At 34.8% G+C, this 5,376-nt stretch overlaps 1 non-coding gene and 1 pseudogene across 1 annotated transcript; one reads left to right on the top strand and one right to left on the bottom strand.

Annotated features, from left to right (window-relative positions):
* Positions 1-1,308: 1,308 nt before the first annotated feature.
* Positions 1,309-2,176, bottom strand: LOC114226256 (protein SET-like; annotated as a pseudogene).
* Positions 2,177-4,741: 2,565 nt separating this feature from the next.
* LOC114198829 (small nucleolar RNA SNORA62/SNORA6 family) lies at positions 4,742-4,894 on the top strand. Its single transcript, XR_003607191.1, has one exon. It is a non-coding gene; the product is annotated as a small nucleolar RNA SNORA62/SNORA6 family (small nucleolar RNA).
* Positions 4,895-5,376: the final 482 nt, after the last annotated feature.

Raw genomic sequence — 5,376 nt, 5'->3', positions numbered from 1 at the left:
GTAGCTCATTGTTTTAATTTTCATTTCCCTTATAACATGTGATATGGAGCATCTTTTCATATGCTTATTTGCCATATATATATCTTCTTTGGTGAGGTGTCTATTAAGGTATTTGACTCCTTTTTTTTTTTTATCCAGTTGCTGACTTTTTTACTGTTGATTTTTGGATAACTCTCCTTTATCAGATGCATATTTTTCAAATATCCTCCCACAGTCCATGGCTTGTCTTCTCCTTCTCTTGACATTATCACTCACAGTGAAGAAGTTTTACATTTTAATGAAGTCTAGTTTATCAACCTTTCCTTTCATGGATTGTGCCTTTGGTGCTATATCTAAAAAGGCATCATTGTACCCAAGTTATCTGGATTTTCTCTTATATTATCTACTAAGAGTTTTATAGATTTGCATTTTACATTTAGGTCTATGATCCATTTTGAGTTAATTGTTTTTGTACACATTTAGCTTTATTGTAACAAAGCAACTTGTACACTTTTAAGGTTTAAAACTGAGCATCATTTTCCTTTCCAGGGAAACAAAAAGAAAATTTAAAAATAAACAGGAACAAAATTACAATAGAGAATCTCAATTCCAAATAAGATCCTACAGATTCTGCTGATTCTCCCTTCGAGTGGCAGGGCTGAAGTCATCATTAGGAGAGAGTTGTATTTTAAAAGTGTCATCTTAAACTGCAAGGATGTCTGTTAAACATCACAATTAAACATCCCAAGGGAGAAGCCATGTTGTCAAAATGCCCACTTAACCCACCCAAACATCTCAAACTCACCCTTTGCTGACCTTCTATAACCCCATTTTTTAAGTTCTTTTTTCTTTTTTTTAAACAAGAGAAAGTAGACGGGTACATGTTGGTAAACGCTGTCTGTATTCACATAGAGACACAGTGTAATCTCCGAGCCCAATATACAGAGAAAGGAGGAATAAGCTAGAATTCTATGCACTACTACTCAGGACCCTAGCACCCTCCAGCTTCCAGCAGAGCTAAGGGAGCAGAAGGTTTTTCTTTTTTTCCCACAGAGCACGGTGGTGTTGATTCCATAAAGTTTTTGTTGAGACAGGAAGGGATAAAAATGAATTTGGAACAGAAAGGGGTAGAGATTCTTTTCCCACTGTATTCTGCTCAAGGTATTTCCCCCCCAAATAAGTTGAGAACCATGGTATAAAGGGAGAGAAAAGAGAGTTCAAAAAACAGGGCAAATGAGCACAAGAGGAGGAAAAAAAAAAAAGACTGCAACTTGCTCCCCAGGACTGAAGAAAATTAAAAAAGGAAAGTTGGAATCCATCAGGGTTCCATTAGTCATCTTCTCCTTCATCCCCCTCTCCTTCCGCCCCCTCATCATCATCTTCATCTTCTTTACCTTCATCCTCATCTCCTTCTTCATCGATATCTTCCAATCCTTCATCATCATCATCATCATCATCATCATCATCATCTTCTCCTTCCCCTTCATCATCCATATTGGGAACCAAGTAGTACTGTAATGGATTTGGCTAAATATCATCTTTGGTGACCTCTCCTAACTTATCTGCATCTGCCTCAGAATTGTCTGTAAACCAGGTGAAGAAGCTCTCTGGTTCGTCTTGCTGTCTCTCCCTGCTGGCTTTATTCTGTGTTTGACTTGAACGTTTCATCAAATCCTTTCCAGATTTCCATTTGATTTCGGTGGGCTTTGAAGATGGATCACCACTCTCATTCAGATGAAATTCTTTGGAGCTAACTTTATTTTCGAAGTAAGGGTTTTCATCAAAATAAAAATCTATTCTGTAACCTGATTTAATATCTTCAAATTCTTTCACTTCAACTTTTGTCAAATAACGCAGCGCCTCTTCATCCTCCTCTCCAAGAGGTGCAGACACTTGTGGATGGTTGACAAATATTGTTACCCCAAAATTGGGGATTTGGGCTATCAATTCTGACCTCTTCTGAAAAAATGGTAGGTGGAGTTTGTTATTTTTCTGTTCTACTTTCAAAATCTCCTTACTGGCTTGTTCATTAAGTCTATTTCATTTTGTACTTCATCAATATGTTCAATTGCTTTTTGCTGTTCTTTTTCCCCTTAGGCAAGTGCTGAGATGTCGATGTTTCCTGCGGCTTGGGGGCAGGAGGTAGTCTCGGTTTCTTCATTTGAGGTGGGAGCGAAGACTGGCCTTTGGGGACCATGCTGTGAGAAAACTCCACGAAACCAGGAGAGAGGCACGTCTGGAAAAAGCTCTGCTTGCTCTTGAGTTAATTTTTGTGAAGTGTGTAAAGTCTATGTCCAGATTCACTTTTTTGCATGTGGATGTCCACTTGTTTCAGCACCATTATTTGAAAAGATATTTTGTATTCATTTTCTTTCTTTTGTTCCTTTGTCAAAGATCAGCAGACCATATTTATGTAGGTCTATTTCTTGGCTCTGCTCTTTCCATTGATCTATTTGCTTATTCTTTCACTAATACCACACTGTCTTGATTATTTTGGCTTTATAGTAAGTCTTCAAGTCAAGAAGTATGAATCTGCTATCTTTGTTTTTCTCCTTCAGTATTATGTTAGCTATTCTGTGTCTTTTGCCTCTCCCTATGAAAATTTAGAATCAATTTGTTGATATCCACAAAATAACTTACTGAGATTTTGATTGAGGTTTCACTAAATTTAGTAATCAATTGAGAAAGAACTGACATCTTCACAATATTGTATCTTCCTGTCCATGAACATGGAGTATCTCTCCATTTATGTAGTTCTTCTTTGATTTTATTCATCAGAGTTTGTCATTTTCCTCATATGGATTTTTTACATTTTTGTTAGATTTATACCTAAGTATCTCATTTTTTGGTGCAAATTCAAATGGTATTGTTTTTAATTTCAAATTTCACTTATACATTGCTGGTCTATGAGAAAGTGATTGACTTTTGTGTATTAGGTTTGTATTCTGATAACTTATTATAATTGCATATTAATTCTTGAGTTTTCTGGTGATTCAGATTGTTTACATGGACAAACAAGACTTTTTTTTTTCATTCCCAGTCTTTACATCCTTTATTTCCTTGTCTTGCCTTATTGCAATAGCTAGAATTTCCACTGCAGTTTTGAAAAGGAGTGGTGAAAGGGAATGTCCTTTCCTTGTACTTGATCTTAGTGGAAACGCTTCAAGCCTATCATTTAGAATGATGTTAGCTGTAGCCTTTTTTGTAGATTTTCTTTATCAAATTGAGGAAATTCCCTATTTTAGTTTAGTTTTTAATCATAGATGTTAGATTTTGCCAAGTTTTTTTTTGGCTTCTATAAATATGATTATGTGATTTTTTTGTAGCTTGTTGATGTGATGGAATACATTAATTGATTTTTTGGCTGTTGAAACAGACTTGCATATCTTTAATAAATCCCACTTGGTCATACTGTATAATTTTTGTTATATATTGCTGGATTCAATTTGCTAATATTTTGTTGAGGATTTTTATATCTCTGTTCATGAAAGGTATTGGTCTATAGTTTTCTTGTAAGTCTTTGGTTTTGGCATTAGGGTTATGCTGGCCTCATACCATGAGTGAAGAAGTATTTCCTCTGGTTCTATTTTCTGAAAGAGATTATAAGAATTGGTATAATTTTTTCCTTTAAATGTGTTGTAGAATTCACCTGTGAACCTATCAGGGTCTGGTACTTCCTGTTTTGGAAGGTTATTGATTTTTTATTCAATTTCTTTAATGGATATAGGTTTATTCATATTGTCTGTTTCTTCTTGCATAAGTTTAGGTAAATGTGTCTTTCAAGAAATTGGTTCATTTTGTCTGGGCAGTCAAATTTGTGGGTGCAGAATTATTCATAGTATTTCTTTATTATTCTCTTAATAGCCACAGAGTCTGTAGTTATGTTACCTCTTTCATTTCTGATATTAGCAAGTTGTATCCTCTGTGTTAGCCTGGCTAGAGGCTTATATATATATTTTTTTTCAAAAAACCAGTTTGGTTTTATTGATTTACTGTATTGATTAAACTGTTTTTAATTTCATAGATTTTTACTCTAATTCTAATTCCTTCTTTGCTTTTGCTTACTTAGGATTTAACTTGCTTTTCTTTTACTAGTTTCCTAAAGTAAAATTGGCTATTGATTTTAGGTCATTCTTCTTTTTTAATATATGCATTCAATGCTATACATAGTCCTCTAAGCGCTCCTTTTGAAGCACCCCACATATTTTGATATGTTTTTATTTTCATTTTGTTCAATTTGTAAAAATATGTCTTGAGATTTTCTTTTCTTCAATGCACATGTTGTTTAAAAGGGTATTGTTTCGGGGCATCTGGATAGCACAGTCAGTTAGGTGTCCAACTCTTGGTGTCCACTTGGGTCATGATCTCAAGGTCTTGAGATCAAGCCCCATCTCAGGCTCCTTGCTCAGTGCAAAGTCAGCTTGGGATTCTCTCTCCCTCTCCCTCTGCCCCTCCTGCTTGGGCTTTCATTCTCTCTCTCTAAAATAAATAAATCTTTTTAAGAAAGGGTATTGTTTAATCTCCATGTATTTGGGGATCTTAAATTATCTTTGTATTCTTTATTTCTAGTTTTATCTGTTGTGTTCTGAAAGCAGACATAGTATTATTTCTGTTCTTTTAAATTTGTTGAAGTGTATTTTATGGCCCAGAATGTGGTTTATCTTGGTGAATGTGCTATATGATCTTGAGACAGATGGGTACTCTACCGTTGTTAGATGAAGTAGTCTTTAGAAGAATTATCATTATAAAAAATTCAATTACTACTGCAATTGTTAGAACTTGGAGTTTAGGCTGCTGGCTTGCCAGTGAACTCACGAGTATAGGTATTGTACTACATGACCCATGAGTCTTTCACTATCACCACAAGGGTCTCTGGACCAATAAGTGGAGTATGATAGTAATTCTTGCTACAAGTTAAGAAGAAAATAAATTATTAGTTGTTGCTGGTATGTAGACATAAGGTTTTTTTATTTAAATTTTTTATTGTTATGTTAATCACCATACATTACGTCATTAGTTTTTGATGTAGTGTTCCATGATTCATTGTTTGTGCATAACACCCAGTACTCCACGTAGAACGTGCCCTCTTTAATACCCATCACCAGGCTAACCCATCCCCCCACCCCCCTCCCCTCTAGAACCCTCAGTTTGTTTTTTTTATGTTGTTTTTGTAATAGTAACATTTTGAAATTCATTGATGAATACTAATCTTTTTGTTTTGCAGATGCAACCATGTCATCTAAAAATAATGAATTTTACTTCACTTTCAAAACTCTTTAAACTTATTTTCTTTACTGTCTTATTGCATTTACCAGACTTTCCAGTAAAATGTAGAGTGTAGTGCTTCCAGTAAATGCTCGAGCAAAAATTGAACCATTGGGATTTCATCAAGATAAA

Source organism: Eumetopias jubatus, unplaced genomic scaffold, assembly GCF_037043125.1.
Source record: "Eumetopias jubatus isolate StellerSeaLion01/CBP00866 unplaced genomic scaffold, mEumJub1_p1.0 scaffold_2, whole genome shotgun sequence".
NCBI lineage: Eukaryota > Metazoa > Chordata > Mammalia > Carnivora > Otariidae > Eumetopias > Eumetopias jubatus.
This window is presented reverse-complemented; position numbering and strand designations above follow the sequence as displayed.